This window comes from Amblyomma americanum, chromosome 3, assembly GCF_052857255.1.
Source record: "Amblyomma americanum isolate KBUSLIRL-KWMA chromosome 3, ASM5285725v1, whole genome shotgun sequence".
In the NCBI taxonomy this organism is placed as follows: Eukaryota; Metazoa; Arthropoda; class Arachnida; order Ixodida; family Ixodidae; genus Amblyomma; species Amblyomma americanum.
The window spans coordinates 65499927-65525459 of NC_135499.1; the positions used below are offsets into that span (position 1 = coordinate 65499927).

Genomic DNA, 25533 nt, shown 5'->3' on the forward strand with positions numbered 1-25533 from the left:
AGCAGTGCAATCTTTTCTGTACAAATGCCAAACCATTCATATATCCTGCATGAAGGTAAGTCTCCCTAGTGCTGCACCATTAAGTACCTGCTACAGTACACACTGCACAGAAATGTGTAACGTTATCAGACATAGGACAAATTACAGCAAACGAATGCTTAAGAATAATTTGTTGTGGTTATTAAACTCCCTGAATGAAATAGGCATTGACAACCGAAATATGAACCTTCAGAGTTTAAGGCTTTCCTGTGTTCCTATATTTCAGTATGGCTGTATAAAATCTATATTTTCTCTTCATTATCTCTTCCATAAATTCATATTATTTTCTTCCAGGAGAGCTAACCTATGCACATTTGATGTTCATTGTTTGCATATTCAACTTATCATTATCTAGATGTGAGACTTGTCTGAAAAATTGCCATAGTGTACTTTGTATGCCATGTTTTTCCAAGCTGCTGCATGTAAAGGGATGTATGAAGGGGTCAAGGGCCCTTCAAGCTGGATACTAGCTGTTATCTCAGCCTCCATTATTTCTAATGGAAAGAAAGAAGGAAAGAAAAAGAAAGAAAGAAAAGAGAGAGAGAAAGGAAGAAAGAAGCGATTACAGCTGACTTTTGATAAATAATTTGGAAGCTAGAAGAGACTAAAAATTCATATAAATTATGCAACTTGAATTTATGGGACTAATAAACCTGATGTTAATAAGGCCAAAGTGGCAGTCCAAATAGACCAGATGTTCAAAATAAGCAAATTCAAATTACTGAGACTCCAGTGTATACTCAGGAATTTCCACAGTGCACAAGAATATATATAGAAAAAAGCTTCCAGCTACAATTGAGACTGAAGCACAGCAGTGAGACAAACAACGGTATCTAAAAATTTCAGGAAGACAAACATGCTCTGTAATGAACACAACAGAACATACAGTGCCCATGCGCTGCCATGGTAAAAGAGGGCCTTTACATGATGACTGAAGTGATCTGGGATAGTTCACAATCTATCCTCTTGGGCACAAAAGACGTGAAGTGATGCGCAGAAACGCTTGCTAAAACTTGGTAAGAGCACTACTATCATGCAAAGAAGGAAGTAAGAATGCCACAAAGCCTAAGCTGTTCATTTATCAGTCATCAGCTATTTGTTTTCTTGTTGTGTGTAACCGAGAGAGTTCACTACATTAGAAATTATGTACAACAAGACAGGCAATACAATAGATAATATGCACAATATGCCACAGCGGTGGCTCGGTGGTTATGGTGCTCGGATGCTGACCTGAAAGACGTGGGTTCGATCTCGGCCGCGGTAGTCGCATTTCGATAGAGGTGGAATGCTAGAGGCTTGTCTACAGTGTGATGTCAGTGCACGTTAAAGAACCCCAGGTGGTCGTATTATCCAGAGCCCTCCACTACGGCGTCCCTCATAGCCCGAGTCGGTTTGGGACATCAAACCCCATAAACCAAACCCAACCAATATACACAACATGCAACATTCATCTAATCTCTGCACAGGGAAATGACAGTGAAGTGCAGTCGTCTATGCAAATTGCAAGGCTCACAGGTACGTACAACCGTGCCGAGCACGCTCCACTGCCAAGAGCTGACCTTGTCCATTGCTACTAGATGCCATACAGACTCCTATGCATATCCAGCACCTCAGACTTGAACTGACAATAAAGTTTATTCTTTCGCTCTCTCCCTAACCATCTACAGAGCATGGCGAATGACCATGTGCAAAAAGGCATCGGGTCTTAGACCAAGGCATCTAAATTTGTGCAGTTCAGCTGTGTTTTATTTGCAGATGCAGACACAATGGCTGCATACTTTGAAAACGCACTGGCCTTATGCTTGTCTAATCACAGATTATAGAGGTGCAGCGACCACACCTTGGTCGCACCCCTTAAAGGGGCTCTGAAAGGGGCTCTATTAAAGTTGCGGTATGTCTGGGATGTGAAAGCACGCCGCTTCTCGAGTATTGTAGAGCAAGAATTTTTTAGTGCGCATTGTAGAAACAGAGTTATCTGTAGTCAAAATTTGAATTTCAGCGTCTTCGCACCTTTCCTTCTCCTCTCGTCGCTTTTAGCACAATGGAAGGTCGGTGCTCTTCCGCCGGCCCCACCTCCGGGGGAGAGCTTCCTGACCCGCCGGAGCTACGCGGCTTATTGACCGCGGCCATGGTAGCTGCCTGACGTATGAAAGAATCTAACCAATAGCCATCGCTCAACATGTATACGTAGATGCGAGCGACGGAGGAGGGTGCGAGCATGAAAATGTCGCCGGGCAGGGCTCGCCAACTTTCGCGCATGTTTGTGGGTCCTCTGCTGCTTGTAGAAGTGTGTTATCTGGCTCAGGTGTTCATGACAACATAATGCAGTGATTGAGCAACTTGATGTCCTCTCCTCGGAAGACGTTTCAGAGCCCCTTTAAATTCAAACTTCTGTTGGCACAGCACTAGAGTTCCAAAGGTATGCAAACAGCTTCTGAGCAACCAACAGGGGAAAGCCTCCAGATCAAGCCTGGCCACTCCGAAACATGCATTAAAAACTTGGCACACAAGAGCTTTCTTGCACTCCCCTCCCATGCAAAAAAAAGCCAGGTGCCAAGGCCCCAACCTTACCCCTCCAATGGAGTGGCACAGCATAGGGCGCAAAAGCAAACAGGTTTTTTACACTGCAAATCTTCTGAAGTATGCACGGAGATGTTTATTCAGGAGCAGAGGTGCACTCTGGTACAACTCGTGGAGGCATCCATTAAGGCACTCATGAGTGTAGGCCAGTCAAATGTAGTCACAACCACTATGGACGGCGACACAGGGCTGACGCAACATGAAAGCACTCATCAAGATGGCATGTGCCTGTGGCCATGATGCTAGTCACAGCTCACAGAGGCATGCCAACGCCCTCTGTGTTCAGTACATTTTGAAGCCTGCCAGAAAATAATTGAAAATAGTCGGCACTTAGTTCCAATAAATCAGGCCTGTTTTCTTCTCAGCGAGAACATCAGTGCATAAGGAGCACCGGAGATTCATGTAGTGCATCTGCAGAAAGGTAAAAGATGTACTATTGATGCTGCAAAGGACAGGTTGCTTGACTTCCTTTTCATTTTAGGTGGCTTGACCCCACTGGTACCAAACCTATAAAACAGTTTATAACCCCACTCAAAGAAAATTGTTCTATTCAAACCACCCCTTGATGAATTTTCATGATGTTGGTTGGTCCAGGACGGACGTGCAGAGTGTGCACTGCTGATAAACATGGTGGTAGCACAGCATAATTACTGTGCACACAAAAAGGAGAGACACGACCAAGTGGTTGGATGTAGATGCACAAGTGGCAGACTGCTACGGTGCCCTTCTTCTCACAAGATAAATGAAGGTTACACACACTGACATGGAGACTCTTCAACGTAGTAGGGCACATTTCTGTCAAGCCTCCTGTTGCTGTTGTCACTGAACCCTACAAGTATAAGTATTTCCTGCTCTCACATAAGAAGCTTTCTCTAAGTAACTTGAAACACGAACGAAAGTGCCTAGTCCCAAGCTGCTATATGAATGAGGAGACCAAGGGTGACAGTCTATTTCAGTCACTCAATGCCAGCATTCTCATTATAATCACTGCAATGGAGACTGTGACAGTCTCACTATGTGCTCAATGTAAAGACAAAAAGAAAAGTTTAAAAAGTGAGGAATCGCATAAATATCTTTTCCTTTATCTAAATATATTTTTCTTTATCTCGTTTGTACCAATACTACACTTCCAATATATTATCAGTTAGCATTTACACTGTCGTCACTTCCCTCTTTTTTGATCACTACAGCATGAAGAGCTAATATCAATCACAAAAGTAGTAAAGGATGTCTGTGCACTCCGTCATGAACCAAGGCAGTAGCAAACTAAAGGCTCGCAGAGTGCCAAGCTAACACGTGGAACAAAGGCATGACACAACAATTCAATGGCTCCGCCCCACTAGGCAGGGTCAAGGAGGTACCGGTAGCTCTAGTGTGATAGAAGACACACTATCAGCATCACTCCAAAAGTGTGAGCGAAAAGCACACTCTTTGCCCCAATTCCAAATAGTTTTCTTACGGACGCATAATTCTATCAGAAATTTAAACTGAAATGTAACCCGACTGTTTTACTGGAGATACCTGTACATGAGCGCAACCCGCTTCCTCAAACCTGCAACACAACCCATTTGTGCACCCTGCAGCTACCCTGCACCCCTGCTTTTTCTTGCGCAAGGTGTAAGTGCTTGCATGCCGGATGACTGAACAAAATCACTTCTCCTTGGACATGGGTTGGTGCACACTCCTTGGCCCAACAAGCAGTTACTAGTAACATGCTGAAAAATCGCCATCAAAACATTCTGAATTCAGTGATGTGTACATGCGAGCGAAAGCACAGACCAAACTGCATCTGTAAACGTTCACACGTGGGAACTGGTGCCCCAACCCGAGATACTATACAAGAGGTGCTCGAGATATACGAGGGGTGCAGAGGGTCCTTGGTTTGACCAGGTTGCCAGAATATCTGCATTATTTTATCAGCTCATTTTAAGAACACAGTCTCACGTTATAAATTACCAATTTCTAGAACCACAGCTCAAAATTCTTCAAAGTGTTTCAGATTGCCAAAAGAGCAATGCTGACAAAACGGAAAAAATTTTCAGGTGTGGAACACCAAGCTGTGATCAGGTTTTCCTTCCAAAAGAAATATTTTCAGAAAAATTTGCAAAAGTTAAGATGGAAGATCCAGCAAAGTAGAGCAGGCCTTCAAAAGTTCCAACTCAAAAGTTGTGAACTATGGTCATGATCTCCTTTTGCCAGATTAGCAAATTTCGTGTACAGGCACCTATATAATACAGAAATTCAAGAAACATGTTTAGTTTATTAATCATAACCAGCTGGTTATGCAGAGGCAGTTCCTCTCAAGTGGGTGCCAAGCTATCTGAACACCTATTAAAAGCAACGAGTAGACATGTCCAAGCTGGCTCTGCAGAATTTTCTACGAGATTGTGGCGATCTTTGTGCCCTAACAGCGACTGCCAGCGAAATGTGCCTGAATCAGTATAATCCTTGAATAAAAGAGCAGTCTATGCGACTGAAGCACTCTGGGCATGCAAGAGCAAAGCCTGGTGGAAGTTGTTACATCCACACTACTTTTTTTATCAGGAAGCAGTGGCAATGATGAACGACTATCTTTTCCCACCTAGCAGTGGTTAATGCAAATCACTGCTAGGGCTTTTTGATCAAAGAGAGCATAGAAAAAAAATATTAAAGCTGTGGAAAGGAGCTTCTCATTAGGCAAGACAGTGCATCTGCTCACAAGGCAGTCAAGATAATGGATGTATTAACAGAGTTGGAGTTTTTGTGGCTGAACTGTTCACTTTGTTTTGTGGCTGAACTGTGAACTCACCAGATCTTGCTCTGACCGACTACTTCCTCGTTCTAAGCCTGCAAGAAATTTCGAAGGGATGGCAGTTTTGGGGCAATTTGAAGGCGGTTACAGCAGCGGAACAGTTTTGCAGTGAATAGAATGCAGAAAATCTTTCGGAACGGATATAGAAGGTACACACGCATGGTGTGCCAGGTGTGTAGTCTTTTGGGAAGAATATGTTAAGCAAATAAAAAGTTTCACTGCACCAGCTAATTTCCTTCATGGTCAGCCTATAGCCAAATTGTAACAAGTGTCACCCATTGGTATCATTAAATAAGAGCCTTATTGACACTTTTTTCCTTTGTTGGTCTCCACAATGCAACAGAGTATGCTTACATAGACAAGGTAAAATACTCCTACATATGACTGCATACACATCTTTTGCATGTGCCAATTTTTCTACGAAGGCCTATTTTTCAAAGCTGCAACGCTGCAAGATAGCATTGCCTACCTTTTCCAAGTTAATTGTGCAAGGAGAGATATAACTTTATTGAAGCTCAAATCAGGGGTGTAGGAATGGTGTTCTGCTAAATAGACAAGACCCAAATGGTCGACATGAGTGACCACTGGGTGGGGAAAGAGGGGCTGTCTTCACCATAAAAGTTACGAAAAATAAACCATTAAATCATCTGTGCAGCCAACCATGTTAAACACATACAAGGAAGGCATCTCCTGACTGGCACAGGTTACTGTAAATGTTTGGCACTGCATATTTACCCAACGTGTGTACTTTAATTCTTTTCACCTCCCACCTGGTGCAAACTTCCAATTTAGTTTAGCTCCTGCATAGCATAACATTACAGTTTGGATAATTTTTAGAGCAGACACAGCTAAATGCTGAACATGCACACATCTCCATTCAAAATAACTGCCCGCAGTATGTGTCAAAGAAACACCTTGACCTACTGTTATAAGTTTGTGTAATGTAGACTTTCACGCACCTACCATAAAAGAACAGGTCCTTGCAGGCTTCAACTGCAATGCATATCACCATCGCAGGAACCTTTCTCTGCAGATTTAATGCCAATTTACAGAGCAACCAACAAAAGCTTTGGTCTAGGATATCAACAAGATATGTTTTTCAAACAGTATGTTCAATGAAAGTTTTCAGCTTTCCCATCCTGAAATAACCCAGGTGCATTGCTTGCTGTATCCTGGAGACCAAGCACCACCTTTGCAATGCATTTCATACTGAAAAAACGAAGGCCAGGCTGGAACATACTTTCACAGACTGCTATTCCTTGCCAGTCCACATGATGACATTGGTGTGACGACTCGAGATGGATAGCTCTTGCATACAAGGTGAAACATCGTGTTGCAAGTTGATTCTTAGCAAAAGCAGCCACACTTTCCAAGGTAGCGAAGTCAGCTGTCCATTCCCAGTGTGCTTAGCTGCTACAAGGGAGCTTGGGTCGGGTCATGTGGCGCAAACTGCCGGCAAAGCATCTGCCTTGCGTGGATATGTTGCAGCATGTATTAAAAATATGGTGCCAAAAGAAGTGAGGTTTCTGTCGTGATAACCTCTGCAGTGTAATTAAGTGTGGGTGATTTGCACCCATGTCTGAAACACAAAGCTATTAGCTATAAAACAGTATAGCTGTAAACGGCCACGAAATGAAAGGATAGATTGCATTTATTAGTGAAAAATTATATTCCTTTGTCAAAAGTGCTATGTACAGGGCGATCCAAGAGTCACAGAAAAAGTACAAATTAATAATTCGAAAAGTAGATGTGGTAGCATGATTTGGTTTTTCATAGAAATGCACAGAAAGGTGTGGAAAATTTTTTTTAATAACACAATATTTTATTACCAGAATAGTTACATTATCAACCAAAAGATGGTACTGCCCACTGGCATGGGCAGCGATAAGAAAATAGGTCAAGCAGGTTTGGCCAGTGACAGCTATTCACAAGTGACAGCTAGGAAGGCTGGAGAGGAAGGGAACAAGGTAAATGCCAGAAATGAGGTCATAGTCAGTGATGCCAGGAGGCAGAAACCCAAAGTTAGCAGGGAGAAAGAGAGTACCCAATTGCTTATCACTGGTGACTCAAAGATGGGGAGGTGCAAAGCAGCTATAATGGAGTGCCTAGGGTATGATAGGCAAGTATCAGTCGGGATTTTCCCAGGGAGGGCAATGGACATGGTGCTGAAACAAAAAGCAAACTTTCGGAGAATGCTACAGGGCACAATTTGGTAGTGCTAGCGGCGAGGCTAAATGATGTTCTCAATGGTGACACCACAGAAGTCGTGGAAAGACTACCTCAGGGAGCTGACGATATAAAGGCAATAGCTCAGCAAGTGCAGATCCTGGTGTGCAATAGTACCGGAGGTGCAAGGACGGAACGGAGAGGTTGACAAGGACGCAGTAATTGTTAATCGGGAGATAAGGAAGTTATGCATGAAGAAAGGCTTCAAAGTGGCATTAAGCAGGCGTTGGCAGAGGGTGCGCATGAGGTGGCATCCATTAGAAGGGTACAGGCAGAGATCGGCTGGTGCTTGGCGGGGCAGGCAGTGGAGACTATGGGCGTAGGTGTAGGCGGAGACGAAGAAGGAAGCATAATAATAATGGAGGCTGAGCCCAACAAAATGGCCACTAGGAGATTTAACACCAGAATCAGTTACATAAACCTGCACCATCAACCTGACTACACCGATTGCAGGGCAAAGGCCTCTCCCATGTCTCTCCAATTAACCCCCTGTCCTTTGCCAGCTGCGCCCACCCTATGCCTGCAAACTTGTTAATCTCATCCACCCACCTAACCTTCTGCCAGCCCCTGCTATGCTTGCCTTCTCTTGGAATCCATTCCATTACTCTCAAGGACCAGCAGTTACGTTGCCTTCGCATTACATGCCCTGCCCAAACCCATTTCGCTTACATCTATCAGTATACAATATCCACTTCTTTTTCATGAGCGCTGAAGGGCTGCTTTTCTTTCTGTTCATTGGCGCAGTATTATTTCTTCTCAACCATATTCATTATTTCTTCGAAATGTTGGTAGAACAGCAAAACGATGTGCAACAATAGTGGGTGGCATATTGCCTCATCTTCTTTTCATTAAATTATGTTTAAATATTTGCTTGCCTACACAAAAATTATAAATCCCCTGTACTTTTCTCGGTTTCATTTCAAATATTGTTGGCTTCCTCCGTATATATCCAAACAAACCGCTCATTTGCTCCACTCCCACCTGGCTACTTAGAGATGTGAAACAGTCTTACCGGTTTTTTTTTTTTCTTTAGCGAGCATTACACACCCCATCAAAGTGAAACACCCGAGTGTGCAAAACTGCAAAACACAATAATAGCATTTTTTCTGATGCAATATTTGTGTTGTTTGGAATACTCTTATAACCATGGCAAATATTTCAGGTATATGGTTATAAAGAAGCATAGTTTTGGGCACCAACTGTTATAAACAAAAATCAACAAAGAAGCAAGAGCTTTAAAATGCATCAATAGAAAAACTTTTACCAATGAGATGTGGTAAGCCTACTGCTCTATCAGCTGAAAAAAAATAATAAGCACCATGTTTTGAAGGTTCTATTCAAAAACCCCCTGTAGTGTATTGAGACCTGCTTTGGCAAGCGAAAGGAAGGCAGTCATGCACCACTAAGTTTGATAATCCTGTGCGCACTATTAGTCTTGCTTTGCTTTAGTGCACACAAATATAGTAGGCATCATCAGAAATATGTGTCATGTCGAATGTACACACCACACTGAACTGTCATATTCGACTATGGCTTTCTGCACAGATAAAAATTTACTTTGCAGCTTGGAACATTCTTGACACATTCCTTGTAAAATTCATGGAAAAAGTGCACACGCCAGTGCAGAGATTTGCTATAGTTTTTCAGGCATGTGTTGCATTTTTCAATGCGAAGTGTGGTGCGAACCATGCATGGCCAGCACAGGAGACATCTGCTTTGCACAACTATCCACAGCCAGTGACACAATGTGCTCACTCAAAAATAGCAGCGTACAAAGCCTATTGCACTGACCTGCATATTTCTGTTTAGACGTCTAATAAAAAATTCAATGACATCCGACAACACAACTATGTGCAGAATTCAGTAGCATTACATATTGCACCAGGTGCACCCCTGAGACAGTATTTGCATTTCTCCAGTTTGCTTTCAACATCATCAGCCACCTCACCAGCCTAATTACACCCTCTGTGGGACAAGAGCCTCTCTCCCATACCCCTCCAATTAACCCTGTCCTGTGCCAATTGCGGCCACCTCATACTTTCAACAAAGATTGCATCAGTTACTTTCTGCTCACCAATATTTATTCATGTTAGTTTAGATTCCCAGTCAATAAACCTATTTTTGAATACTGACCACCTGTTATCAATCCATGGTTGCTTGCATGTTAATTTTTAAGCCCATTGTGCAAGTCCAAATCATTTTCTGACTACCAAGACTATGTTTGCTACTTGTTCCCCCTGACATGACAGTGCTTCTTTCAATTACTTTCACTTCACTTAGTACAGTCCCAGCACTGCAGCACGGGAACAGTTTGCAGAAAAACATGCAGATTAGAATGATCCAAAAGATTACAAGCCATAGTTCTTTCTGCCTCACGCACTGTTTACACACTTTCATGACAAGCAGCCCTTCTGATTGTAGTTCAAGAATGCTGCCCAACAGCACAGGTACATTCAAGGCCAAATTAGGTGAATCACATAAGACCCTGATGCAAGAGCCTGACAACACCGGGTTTTGCCTAAGGTAGCACGTGGTGCTACACAGGCCAAGAATAGAAAAGCTTATATGAGGGGTGCTCATTCAGTTTTGCCTTCTGGGATGTAACATTTATAATAACTGATAGAACTGTAACATTTAACCCCCTGGCGGACTTGAACGAGCCAGGCTCATCATAAGCCAACTATCATTTCTATCTGTGCACGTTTTAAGGCGAGTAGGGCTCATCTAAACTATTTTTTTGGTTTGCCGCTGCAGCACGTGTACAGAACGACCATTTTGATGCCATTTTAAAAAAAAAATGTTCTGTTAGGTGTTTATAAAGTGCAAAAATGCACTAAAAGCACAAGCACCAAGGCACAGGAAAGACAACGAACAAGCACTAACTTCCATCTGACTTTATTTGTGGTCTTTATTTCCTGGTTTGCAAATAAAGAAAGATTAAAGTTAGCTTCTGTGCCTTCTCTTTCTTTCACCTTAGTGTTTATCTCGTCAATGCACTTTTTACTTTCTGCAAGTTTTGTTAAAAATTGCAAGGCATTACCTTGAACAAAATTTTGAGATTTCCTCTCTTGGCTGCATTTTCTTAATTAGGTGGAATCAATGCCATCAAAGCAGCCTCAGAAATGGCGTACTGCATGCACTCACAGTTGAAACAGCATGCTGTGATCAATGCCCGACTGCAGAAGGTGTGCCACCTATCGGTATCCACCAATGAGCAAGTGCCACTAACGAGGAAGCTTGCACTGGCATGCACAGACAGACAGCAGACTGTGCATGCCAACAGCCAATCACCACAGTGGAGGCTGTCTCTGCACTAACTGCAGAGTTGGCACCACCATTTGATGGACTGACGAGCAGGATCGCCACACTGAGCAGAGGGAGATGGACACTCTGCTTGCAATAGCGAACCCCGTCATCAATGACAAACTTGCGCTGACGAAAGTGTTTGCCACGTGAGGCCCTCACCAGCTAACAAACGAAATGAAACAATCTCTCAATTATGCATGTGCCAGCGAAATTTGGCACATTATACGAGGTGCAGGCAGACGACTTTCCCTATGATGCCAACACTGAAGTCACAAGCTGACGACTATGACACAGCCACAAGCTGACGACTATGACCCAGTGACTAAACAACAGTCTCAGTACAAATCCCATACTGGTTCCCCTCTTGAGAAGTCTGACACATAGCCACCATCTTTTTTTAGCTTGGGTGTTGTTCCACAGGTTGAATTTCCGGAATATGGCACAGCTTCCAACTCAGCACACAACGTACAGACATCACAGAAATTATGTGCATGTCTGTGTAGAGTTCATCCACACAGGGACGCAACCATTTAGCACCCACAGCAACATTTTGCCTTGCACCAGTCAAAAGGCTTGGAAAAGCTGCAGCTCCACAATATTTTCCTTCATCCATTTACCTTGATCCATCACACTGGCTGTGTATCTGGATGAAGAAATGTCTCAAGAGCATGGGCTGAAGTTGAAAAAGGTCACCAAGGTGGTGGTACTGATTTTGCTAGTGGTGGTGGTGGAGATGTGCAGGCGGGGGGATTTGCACCACAATGGGCCGGTCGGCCATTGCTCTGCCTATGCCACATCACAGAATGGGCTGTTTAAAACCAGTGCCGTCCGAAAACTTAACAGCATTTTTGCCACTGCACAACACTCAGTTTGCGAACCCTCAGGATGCACAAGGTGAGAAACATCATCCAATGGCCTGTTCCTTCTCCTTCAGTGACTGACGCTCATCACAACAATATGGACACATTAAAAGGAAATGAACCACATCTCCCACGACAGCACAGTTGACACACAGAAGTGATCCGTCACGCCACTGTGGCATGCCCGTTGGCACCAACAACCACTGTCCTCGTTACTCTGCAGTGGCATGCAGGAACTACTGTCCTATTGGTGGAAGTGTAATGCCACTGATGGGGAATATATTATAAAGTGATATGTTCCTAGGAAAGAAGACATTCAAAACTTCATCCGAATGGAGTATATTTTTAAACTCTGTCACCACATGAAGAAAAAGTTGCAGCCTAAGACACAAACAACCATCACATATCAGACGCATCCCACATTCACAAAGGGAAAAGTTGCAAGAAAATGTTGTCATCAGAAAATGAGCACCCCATACAAGGAGGCAATTCATTTAATCATGTGGAAAGTTGGATATCGCCAATGGGGCAGAAATGTGGAGGCTAACAAAAAGGGTTCAACTTTAAGTGAGAACAACGCAGAGAGCTATGGAAAGAAAAACGATAGGTGCACTGTTAGAGGACAGGAAGAGGGCACAGTGGGTTAGAGAACAAAAGCAGGTTAATGACATCCTAGCCAAAATCAGGAAGAAATGGGCTTGGGCTAAGCATGTAATGAGAAGGAAACGATGGTCATTAAAGGTAACAAACTGGATACCAAGGAAAGGCAAGCGTAGGATGGGGTGGCAGGAAGAAGTTTGCTGGATAAGGTGACCGCTGTTGGCACAGGACAATGAGAGATATGGAAGAGGTCTTTGTCCTGCAGTGGGCGTAGTCAGGCTGGTGATGGTTATGAACCAAGCAAAAGCTTACAAGTGCTGAGAAAAAATTTGAGATTTAACTGTGTTTCTATTCAGTCCAAGTAGCAAGAAAACTACACAGAGCAGATGGTGACGTAATGACATCTCAAATATGTTTATAGACTAAAGGGCATCATTCAATTAAACTGTAACTGGAGGAAACAGACATAAAAAAAAAAGAAACATGCAGCAAATTAGTATTTCAGCAAGCAAGAAATTGAAAAAATGCAACCACAAAAAAAAAATACTGAAAAATCTGTTCACTAAGAGCTCTATAAAGCTGTTTGTGTCATTACAGCATTTTGCAATTGTACCTTGTGGTTAGTGCGCAGCAGGATTATTGCTACATAACACATAGTATTGCATGTTACAGTACATTATGTTCTCATTAGAAGTTGATGAAGATGATGTTTTATAGTGCAAGGGCAACTAAGGTTAGGAAGTGCGAGACACGGGGTTTAATAGTGAGCTAAGGCCTATGGGAGCATGTAGATAAACGGGAAGCTGGAAGTATGCCAAGAGAGAGAGAGAATGAAAAGGAAATGCAGGGAGGTTAACCAGATGTGAGTCTCCAGTTTGCTACCCTAGACTGGGGATGGGGGATAGGGGTTAGAAAGATGACAGAGAGGAAAACGCAAAAAAAAAAAGAACGTGCACACATGGAGACACACACACATTAGGCGTTCCAGTTAAAGTTCCAGTTAAAGAAGTATGCCAAAAACCCTTTTGTGCCAATAGCCCTTTCTAGAATTAGTGACCAATTTCATAAAGACTAAGTGCAAGGTATTGACAATGCAAAATTAGAGTATGGGCATGTCCCAGAAACTAGCATAAAAGGCCATGAAAAGGTCAGCGACATTGTTTGCCCCAAGTTATATTTTCCACTCTGCAATAACAGGCCTACAGCTTAAATTTCCTTTACTAAACTTGAAGCTTGCTACAGCTCAGGAATATGTTTGAGAATGAAAATTTGCACACTAAGCAAACAAAGCCAATTAGAAAGCACATAACTCAGCTTTGCAGGTTCCAGACTTCGAAGATGAATGGCAATGTACAACAATCTTTTATAAAGAAAACAGGCTCTTGCAGGCTAACATGTCAATTTATATACAAATTATAAAGAACCTTGCTATCTGTCACATACAGGGTGGCCACAACTATTGCAAGTCAAGGGTTTAAAGAAAACTGGCCCAGTTAGTCAGCGGAAATAACACTAGCACCACTACTGGCAGTCCCCTAGAGCAACAAGGCATGCATTTTACTCCATGTTTCACTAAATAATCAGCGACTACTCAATTCCGAGCTGACAGAGGCACACGAAAAAAAGTATCAGAAAGCCGTGGAGCACCAAAATAAAGCCTAAGTGACATTTTCTTCATTTTTAAAGCTTTTTTTCCCCCTTTGGCAAGAAGTGCCCATGACACCTCAGAGAACAAGATTCCGGCTGCTTGCATGTGGCAGCGCTGACGGCAGCCGAGAAAAACTGGGGCATGTCATGACAGCAGCCAGTACAGGAGCACTGCTATATGCAAGGTGTTTTAAGCATGCACTCTATGTGCATGCTCACATGTACATGTGTTGAATTTCATATGCATTGCGATTATAAAATATGTCTCTACAAAAAACTACCGCAGTAAATTATGTGAATTGTGGCTTCATTTGTATGGCACCTTTTCAACTCTTTTCAAGGAGGTTTAAATATGATTAGTTATATTAATGGAGTCATTTAGCAATAAGAAAAATATGCGCTTATTTGTACTGGGCGATTACAAACAATGTCATTTTAATTTTATACCCATAACCCACGACTCTAATATAGTGCTTTGCTCACTTTAATCAACACAACAAACTGTAAAGAAATATCCTCAAAGGTAATGGAACTGGAAATCTTGTGCTGAAACATGCAACCATTTTCTTACGCTGCGTGTGTATGTATGACAGTCGTTGAAAGCAATGAAAGAACTACGCTCCAATTTATGACAATTTAGCTGCTCCAGTCCCCAAGGGCCTCAAATGCCAGCGTGATATCTCTGTGACAAGAAAACTCTGGATTAAATGCAAAAAGTAGCATAAGACACATTTACCAGATAATAAAAAATTAAAAATACCATGTGATCCAGCTAGTACCGGCCACTCTTCCCTATCCTTGTCTGTTCCTTGGTACTAGAAGTGAACCACTATACTCTTGGGGCACATTTTGACAAGGTAGGAATTGAATTTCTTTCATGCAAACAATATGATAAATAACAGTTTCAGAAAACTGTTTGAGAGAACCTAGCCTAGAAACAATGAACACCAAGTGCAGTTCCGTGCCTAGGAACACCACTGCAGCTGAGGATGCATTGCTCAGGGATTAAAGAGACTGATGACCTCCAATACATGCTAGAACACAATGATTTGGGCAGCCATTCTGCTCCTCCACAAGCCTGCTCCTCCGTGCCTATAGAGAATGGCAACAACAGGTTTCTCCGAAACAATGAGTCAGCCAGGCAGTTGCAACAAGTGCAACAGCTGCCGAGGCATGCCGAGGAGTCAGCGCTTCCCAGGCGACGCGTTTCTCAGGCCAGGCGAGATTTCCTGCAGCAATAAACAGCGACTGCTCGCTGTTCCATCACCCTTGCCTATGTCGATAATTGCGCTTTTTGTGAGAAGGGCCTAGGAGCTTTAATAAGGATAGAAGAAAAAATAACTGAAATTTTTCGTTTGCAAGTGGCTCACCCTGCTGGAGCTTAAGACTCGTTCACTTTGATCTTCCAAGCTAAGTTTACCCAATTTCACTTCTTTGCACTTAATTTTTATGCTTTGAAGTCCATTCTTTCTTGCTCCTTTCCTTATCTGGCTAGTGGCCTTTAGGAGCCGAAAGTTTTGAGGCCCATGCCTAGAAGTGAAGTCCTCACAGCTGGCACAGCAACAGCAGCCTGCTCTTGTGTCTATAACAAGCACGAAAGACTGTGACAGGCAGCTGCATTGGCGTTTCTTGCAGTGTTTTTAAAGCCATCCATTCCAGAACCCTTGCTGCATCGTTTCATCCTTTCTGCAATCTCCTGTTGGCCTACGCTTCCTTCTGCGAGCAATGACAGAATTGTTCCCACTGGCTACCAGTAGTGCATGTACAGAGGCAACGGAAAGAAATGCAAGCAGAGAGCAGCCTAGGCGCTCCACCGTTCGCATTTCTTTTCATCGCGATTTTCCTTTGGTGATAGCAAAAGGACGCCAGAGTCGTCCATGATGCACTGTAGGACGACTATCTCATACCACCCAGGTAAAAGTGCTATGAAAAGAAATTCAAACAGTGCAGCGCGTATGTGCTGCATTGTTCACGTTTCTTTCCATTGCTATATTACCATCAGCAACACATGAAACATGCACAAGACAGAAAAATGAGATCTTGGACAGGAAAAGCTCGATACTTGCGCAGGTTATAAATGCGATAACATTTCGGCTGCCATCTCACAAAAAATTTTTGGCTTCTCCGTCACAAAATTCCCTCACTGGTTGAGAGGGTCATGAAGTCATTAACACCATGTAACCGCCAGTGGACCAATCATAGGGCACTACCAAATTTGAATATCCGAAGAGCTCCAAAATTTGGAAGTTGGCCCACCCCTGATAATTCCAACAGACTCCCAAAACTCTGGAAGAGGGTCCACTCCAGAAAATGGATTAAGGTGAATTAGCAGGTCAAATTAGTAGAATCCAATGCAATAATTCAATGGAAGGTACTGGAACATTCTAGGTAACGATCCGCGCATGCCATATAAGGGCTATGGAACAGGTTTGAACCGGAGCTTTGGTGGGAAAATTAGTCACTCCTTGTAGACACCATAGCAGGCATTTTGTTCTACAAGAAGGTGGTTAAGAAGGCCTCCAAGTTTTTCACTTTCTCTCCTTTAGAAGTGTTGAATTAACATTGGTTGCATTTCTTCTCCTGGGGCTAACATGCTTGCGTTTTGGTGTCGGCATTTCAGTTTTCTTGCTCACATTTCATTTGTTGCTGATAATACAGTGAGGGAAGCGAAAGAGGGCAATTCTGTAGCCTCAACAACGAAGTAGTAAAGCAGTAGAAGAACAGCAGCAGGGTTCTTTTGCTGTGTTACACATGTCCACTGCCTTAACGGTGTTCTTTGTTTGAAACTATGGGATAAATGAAGACAACCTGAATTTTTCTTTTTGGCAAAAATCCATTTAGTTCTTTTTTTCTGGCCATAATTTGTCTGGCAGCAAAAAATTCATTTAAAAATTTTCTCAGACTCAATTCAAACTCCTCGTGTCAAGGTCGATGAGGACACCATAGTCACTGCTTCGGAGTGGATGACAATGTGGTCTAGCCTCCGAGATCTACACGGAAAAAACGGTTTTGACACACCACACTTTGCTAGCGAGAACGTCCAGTGCTAGCAGCACCTGTGTTTCATTTCTTTGGCCCCTTTCCTTGCTTATAAAAGCTCCCTTGAAAGTAGAGTCTGAGTTGTCAGAATGTAGGTATCTGTCGATACATGCCAACTTCAATTGGTATTCAGTGGGAACGACAACTGACCAAAACATGCCATGAGATCATGCCCCACACTGTAAGAACTGAACACTGCAATACCAGAAAAATTCAGATTTATAATTTTAATTTGGCACTGAAAATCTCATAAAGCAAACTGCAGTGCTATCTTGCACCGGAACCTTGATATCATTGTATCCCCCTCCCCCACCCCTCCATAAATCAATCTCGTTAAAATACTACTGAGCTGTTGTTAAATGCTGTATTTATTTTTTTCTTTAGGAGTGTTTGTCACATTTTATTATAGTTTATGCTCTCTCCAGTACACCTTTCGATGAAAACCAAGAATCCCTTCGTATTGCCAACAGTCAGAGTAGCTAGTTTTTTCGACTTTTGTAGCGAAAGCTACATTGGCCACGAACTCTCAGTTTCGCCGTGCTCGCATTCCCACCGTTGTCGCACCGCACCACGTGGCCAACCACGTGACCGGTCACGTGACCGATCACGTCACGAACCACGTGACAACTAGCCAGACAACCAGACTAACCTGGACTTGCAATCAAGATTAACCAAGGCTAACCAAGCTATGCCTTAGCTTTCGCTACGTATATCCTGGCATAGCCGAGCTAAGCCACTGCCAATTTTTTACTTCAGAATTAACTTACAGCTCGCTAGTGTCTGCTGATTTGTCTTTGGCATCTGTTACGATCCCCTGCAAGAAATGCTCTTGATGCTATGTATGTCGTGTACGCCTACTCCTGCTTAAAGCCTGGCACTCAGGCTGGCAGTATTCTTCTAAATAAATAAATATGATGCCACAGTGTTTTGCATTTCTTGGATGAAGCGGTAACCACAGTCCACTAAAATATTCGTTGACAAGACTTATGTCATTGTGCCGCAAAAGCTTTGGGTGTGGAAACTGAGACGGATGCTACTCTATACCAAAACTGCTTAATTACTGAGTGGTAAATGAAATGAATATTGGTTTTCGGCGCATCACTTTTGCCAGCGTGTCATCGAAATTATTGCTGATCATGGTTTCACCATTGGGATACATAAAACAGACGTATACACCAGTTGAAAAACTCTCTGTAAAAATCCACTAAAGCATTTCTAACAAAACCGTTGTGGAATCAAGCACCTTAGACAGAAAGTTTGCTGTGGCATTGAAAAAAACTAGGTGCTTAGAATTCAGTTGTTGGGACTGTTTGAGAAAGGATGTAGTATGCATGATGCAAGGTCAAAAATGGAGTGGTAAGTCCACTCCGCAAGATTAGTTCCAATTGGCGACCACATTGGCCTTACTACACACCATACCTCGGCAAAATCATGAGCGCTCACTCAGACTTGCTATACTCACACAACAAGTTTGGTCAACTTATGAGTTCACTCAAACTCACTCACAGATGCCCAGGCTCACGCAAACTCACAACTCATTGGGATTCACTCACGAATCATCTGCGCTCAATCACTCATTTCGACTCACGAGTCATTGCGGCTCATTCACTCCTTTTGACTCATTCATTTGGGCTCACTCACTCATTCCGCTCATGACTCACATGAGCATGGGAATGCACTGCATAATACAAGCTCGAGGTTTGCAAGATACAAGAGAGAAGGGACCCCCACCTCCCACGCAGAGGCACGATGAAACTCGGTCAAAGTTTATAACACATCCCTGCATGGTTCGTTACCATACGTGCCTAAACTAAAGGGACAAGATGCCATCTTTCTTGTTTCCACGGAATGCTCTTCTTCGGTCACTCACAGGCATCGAGAATCCACCTCGCCCTTAAGCTGTCAGCAAACAAGGGGGAAAAAAAAAACTGAGCGCAAACCGTTGTCATAACAGCAGATCATGACCTGAGCCTGGAGTCACGACTTGGATCATGATCTGAATGCGAGCCCGAGTGAGTTGACTCATGAGTGGGTCCGCCGATCTATGCTACACACTGCCAGATAAGAGAATACCTCCCTCAACAGATACTGTACAGTTTATTTGGGGCTTACTACGGATGCCATAAAGAATTCAATGCATGATTTTGCAACTGATTTATAAGGATTTCAACGACAAATGGCAAACAAGTACGCCAACCATCATGTGATGTTTGAATTCAACAAAAAATACTCTAAAGCATTTTGATTTCATAATGACTCTTGCAGCACAAGAGCAAAACTACTTGTGTAGGTACAAAGAAAAATCGATATCAAGCCTCCATCATTTTTCAGCAGTCCCCACAGTACTTTTCATTACATTCTGACTTCTGTTAACCTGTTAATCGTAATGGTGATATCTGTTAGAGTTATTTTACAGCACTTTCAGTTCATTGCAGGTGCACTATATATAAAACATTCAAAAGCCAAGAATGCATACTTTTGACGAGCACTAATGGTTAGGTTAGTTGATATGTTCAAAGTAATATAGCACAATGGCTCACGACATGGACAGAAAAGGGGAGCATACATGCAATGTTTTTTGTGCTGACATCAAACAGACATGCAATATTTTTGGCCATACTGAAAAATTAGCCAGGATTTTCAAAATGTGCTCAAAATGTTCAAATAAGAAAGGTAAAGGAGGAGGAGAGACTTTAATGAATACAGGAGAGGTCTGCCTGGTTGTTAGCCTAGCATGTTACTCCAGAAGAAAGGTAAAGAGCGGCTCACAATATGTATAAACCAAGCAGGCCATGTCTGTGAAACCAAGGAAAATTCTCTTTCCACGGGTTTTCTTTTATGCTTAAACTGAAGGTGAAAGTAGACAAAAAGGCAATTACCACAGTGCAGTTACCTTGTGCCTATCTCACTTCTAACCACTCGCAGTGAGCAGTCTTGCCAATCAAATATGCTCCTTGTTTTGGTGCACTACACAAGCTCGAGCCTTGAAGCACACTCATGGCGTTATATTTCACTGCAAAATCTTGATCCTGCACTCCTTAACTTTCCAGCCCATGCTTTTAAATAAACTCTGCACGACTACGGAAAGGATAGCTATACACACTCGACTTATCAGCAAGATTAAAAATACAGGCAGTCGTATTCTGAGCAACAAAGCCTAAATTTTTCCCCGTTGGATATGTGCACACTCAAGAAATAAGCAATCCATTGTTTCTGCAAAAGGCAGGAGCTGAGATGTCATCATTAAAATTCAAAACACCAACCATTGTTCCAGAAGTTTTCTTCTCGATAAATAGAAGCCATAACAGCAAATACAGCCCAGTGTTGCTGAAGGCCTGGCAAAGCTCCCTCGGAGTTAGGCAAAACAGTGTTTTCATTGGCATCTATTATTGTAGATATAATTATAGGGCTCCAGCTTCAATCTAGAATGGTTTTATGGGGTTTGACATCCCAAACCAATCAGGTTATGAGTGACGCTGTAGTAGAAGGCTCTAGGTAATTTCTACCACCTGGGGTTCTTTAACGTGCACTGACATCACACAGCACATGGGCTTCCTGTATTTTTCATACATCGAAATGTGACCACCTCGGCTGGGATCGAACCCGTCTCTCGGGTCAGCAGCCAAGCACTATAACCACTGAGCCATCGCAGTGGCTTCAATCTGATATTTTTTTTGCAATGCATCATGGTGTCTTGCAGTCATCACAAAAAGCAATTTTAGTCTTGTGAACATGCCTACCATGTTACAACCTATGACCTTAGCCCCTGAACCATGCTTTTTGCATTGTGGCTGTGTTCAGTGTTCTAGCAGGTGAAAATAAAAATGGTATAGCAATTGACTGCATCTGCGCATCATTACTTGACACCTGAACCTAATGCTCCTACATCATTAGTATTCAAAAGGACTGACAGCTGCACACTGCTGTTTAAAACAACCAACAACAACCGCTCTCCAACACATGCTGCAGCTGTTAAAGAAAAGGCCAAATACTTCCACGCAGCCAGGCCTTGGCAAAGCTGCCATGCCTGTCAGGGCAGCAATGTAAATGCGGCCAACCAGTAACCAAACCTGCTTGTTCCTAAATTATTGTGGGCTTCTTGAAGTAACGCAAGAAAAAGACACAATACATTTATTTTCCCCACAGATGTCCTTGACTTCCTAATGGCACAAAATTTAAGTGCTACCTTCAAATTATTGCCACAAGACACCTGCAACAAGTGATGTAGCACATGGTGGTGGCCATAAAAAAAGTATATATTACACTTCACAAGTTTTTTGCAGCGCTGTGAAGGCTGTGGCGATCTTAGCCAATCAGAACACTGTGCACTGCAAAACATGTTCCTAGGCGACCGATGGCTCCATCCTTGGGAGGGAAAGCGTCAAGTGTCCAGCTACTGCACGCAGGAAACTCTGCTGCCTCGGCGGACGCCATGTTTAAGAATGGTGGCACACAACTTCGCAGCAAGCCTCCGCAGTGCTGTGTTTGTGCAGACCTTTTCTGCTAATTTAACCAGTTAATGAAACATTAGCCATTCTTACAGACCCCGTCCCGAATTACCTTTTTGCAATTACTGCAATAACTGATTGATAAATAGCCACAACACTGCTCAAATACTGAAAGCATTATTTGTTGTCTTCCTTGGCCCTGACTGGATGAGAGAGATCTACCTTCCACAGTGCTGCAAACAACTTGTGAGATGAATAGGTTATGGTATTAAGATTGATGTTCGTAGGTCGTTGTTGCCAATACCAATAGATGAATTGTTATTAAGACTAATATTATACTGAACTATGGTCTATTTCATTTCATCCCAAGTTGTTTCGCCATTTTATTTGTACATAAGTGCTGTAGCAGATAACCTCCCCCCTCTTTCCTCCCTGTGTCATGCTTTGCTTAATGATCCAAAGGAATCAATAAATAAACATGAGATGTGTACGACTATTAGAACCAATCTTCATTGGTGAGATAAAGCTGATGCCGTGTTTACGGCAAGCCCCGCCGCGGTGGCTCAGTGGTTAGGGCGCTCGACTACTGATGCGGAGTTCCCGGGTTCGAACCCGACCGCGGCGGCTGCGTTTTTATGGAGGAAAAACGCTAAGGCGCCCGTGTGCTGTGCGATGTCAGTGCACGTTAAAGATCCCCAGGTGGTCGAAATTATTCCGGAGCCCTCCACTACGGTACCTATTCTTCCTTTCTTCTTTCACTCCCTCCTTTATCCCTTCCCTTACGGTAGGGTTCAGGTGTCCAACGATATATGAGACAGATACTGCGCCATTTCCTTTCCCCAAAAACCAATTATTATTATTATTATTATTATTATTACGGGCAAAAACTTTTTAAAACCGGTAGTCTCCAACTTTCCTGTTTGAGTGAAACAAAGACAACATTCCCTTGTCAATGCCTGCCACAACGAAAGGAAAAGTTGCTGTCAAATCATTCTTTCATTAAACTATTGCAGTTTTTGTTCCTTCCAATCAATATGATATTTCACAGCAGTGTGGAGTGGATGTGCCATACTTTTTTTTTTTTTAAGTTGGAGATGGTGGTGGTGGTGAACTTTCTATCAGTGCTCCTAGTGTGAAGCAGTTTAGCAGAGGATGAAAAAAATTAACCAAATGCCAAGCAAAGAGTCGAGCAGATTTCTACTCTAGCTTAACATTACTCAAGCAAACACCCATAGACATTTCGCTGCTTATTATGGTGGCATTTGCAGTATACACTGAGCCACTGTGAGAGGCCAGGCCAACGTGCATGCCAGACAGGGGGTTGCGATTTGTGCCGCACAATGACTGGTCATGCTAGGTAAGCCAGGATTCCTGGGCTTTTCATGCACCCCACCACCATTCTTTAGCAAGGGTCACTGTATTATCAAAATTGAAGTGTCCCTTGGTTAAACAGTGGTCAACAAGCCTTATCTCTGTGATCTGTGTAGCCTTGGTGATTTCTTCAGGCACCTTTTGTCATGTTTCTCAGTGCCACCAGTTTCGCCGATGCAATATCACAATTTGAACACAGCACTTGGTGCACCACGCCACATCTTCAGGCAGGTGGAATGTGAGCTTTTGTTACAAGGCTGTAATAAGCCAGAGTAAAAACCTGCTTGTAATCAGCAATAGATGCATCACATGGAAGCAGTGGCAGCATGTATACCTAACCGCAGTACTCGAGAAAGCTGTTCTTGTAGCACCACGACAGAGGTACACTGTATTAATGCTGCAATGAGTAGAAGACACAGACACGCATGCAAGGTGGCTGCACTAACTGAGCGGCTCACACGATTTCCTTTCACGCATTCCGGCGGAAAAAAATGCAAGAAGCCAAAATAAAATACATGACTCGTTTTTCGTAGAACCTCGAAATCTGTAGAGCTATGGAGACGCATGTCTCTGTTGCCCGCAAAACTGACTGCGCGTAACAACCTGACGATGTGCTGGTACAGCAACAGACAAACACGGTACATGAAGCGATGGCAGCAAGTAAATGAGCTATAAACGCCACAAAGTACACCGCGTTGGCCAAACACACAGGCACGCATTACTTAAAAGAAGCTACACCGCTTTGGAAATAAGCTTTGCACATATCGACTTGTATGTACCTACTACGACATGTTCGTGCGATACATGGTACTGGAAGCACAGAATGAAAGCTTCCACTACGTCGGGTGCTCGCCACCAACTGTCCCTTGGCTGTGCGGGACAGCTGACAAAAGTGACGCAAGAGCGCGACACACACGATGCTCCTCCGGCCGATGTCCGTGGAGACGGGACCCTATCTGCGGTGGCTATCATGTGGGCCATCAGCGGGTCAGTGCCACTGGAGCAGCTGATGCCCCTTCGGCAGGCAGGCATCGACGGCCGCTGTGAGCGAGACTGATTCCGTCGTGCCTCGCACGAGAGAGACAAGCAGTCGCCAGGCCTGGCGTGACAAATACTCACACGAGCGTGTGGGGGAAGCCTACGCAGCAGACCGCTCGACGCCGCCGAAGCCGCCGTGGAAAAACACCGCGTGACCCGAGGCCTACAGAGCCGATGCTGCTGCTGCTGTGATTTCCAGGAAGAAGTGAGAGGGGCAGCGCGGTACACTTCTTTATTTCCGTAATCCCCCTGCCAACCAAGAAGGTTTATTGCTCTTTTTTGTTCTTTAATACTCGGTTTGCTTGTCTCTCTCCCGCTCTCGAGGAACCGCTGGTCGCGTTCTGTTCCAGAGAGGCAGAGGCGGCTGCTGCGAAAAAAGAAGCCTCCCACGATCTCCCCACTGCGAGCCCAAGAGTAAAGGAAAACAGCGCCAGAGGTGTCGTCCTACCTTGTCAGCGAAAACTGCAAGCGTAAGTCTCTTTGTCCGCACCGCGTTGAAGAAGCAGGCATCGGCGGCGTCTCCGAGACACCACTGTCGGGCTTTCAAGTAGCGGCACACACTCGCACAGAACTCCACCATTCGAGCGCAAATCATACATAAAACGTCCGCACGGCAACAGCGACAGCTCAGCTGGCTAGAAGGCTGCGCGGAACGCCAGGGATTTTCCGCAGTAGCTTCTGCCTCCACTGCTCTGCGCATGCCCGGCTGTTGCTTTTGCTTGGTTACCTCTCTTTCTTGCTTCCCTCTCCCCATCTCTCTATTCACGGCGCGTGCGAGGCGCGGAAGTTTCGAAAAACGAGCCGCTTCACGGCCTTCTATCCCGGCGATTACGACCCGGAGTGTACACTATATGGCAAAATAGCTACTTACGATCACATATTGTGGAACTGTAAAGAGGAAACACCACTGTAATCTCTAATGCAAGTTCCTACTCTAGAGCAATGGGAGGCCGTGTTGGTCAGCTCAGACCTGGATGTTCAAACCCGGGCCATTGAATGGGCTACTCAGGCCGCTGTCAGCTCTCGACTGATAGCCGCCTAGCATGGATCGTTTGCATTTTGCCTTCTGATGAAATAAATGTTTTTTAATCCAAAACTTCCTTTTACATTGCCAGGTTCGCTGTTTGCTTGGAAGAAACCTGACATTCGCCTGGGAAGCCGGCGCGCGGTCTTCTGTACTGCGCAAACTCAAGTAGCAAGAAGCCAGATAAAAATGTCGTATTTGTTAATGCGAGAGCATCATATTTCCAATTAGCACAAAGCCGGCGTCCGCCGTCTATGGCACGAAATTCGGAGGACGTCAGAACGCCGGTGTACGATGCCGCAACAGATGTAAGCGAACATGTATAGTCATGAATTATGAACCGTAACGTACAATGACCTATTAAAGTCGGGAGTCATAGTCATTCTGCAACTTATCATGACTTCATTATCACAAAAGCCGGGATCCGCCGTCATATATGGCACAAAATTCTGAGGATGTCAGAACGCCAGTGTATGTACAATGTCACAAAACATGTAAGCGAACATGTATAGTCATTATAGTCATGAATGATATGACCTATAAAAGTCATGACCCGTATAGTCA

General features: G+C 43.7%; 1 pseudogene across 1 annotated transcript in view; it reads right to left on the minus strand.

Moving 5' to 3' along the window:
- LOC144124635 (inositol hexakisphosphate kinase 3-like) overlaps positions 1-24533 on the minus strand; it is a 36658-nt pseudogene extending 12125 nt beyond the window's left edge. The window contains exons 1-2 of the transcript XR_013313243.1: positions 24394-24533; positions 24027-24312 (exon numbers count right to left, since the gene is read on the minus strand). The product of XR_013313243.1 is annotated as an inositol hexakisphosphate kinase 3-like (transcript). The remainder of the gene's footprint in view (positions 1-24026; positions 24313-24393) is intronic.
- Between the last annotated feature and the right edge of the window lie 1000 nt (positions 24534-25533).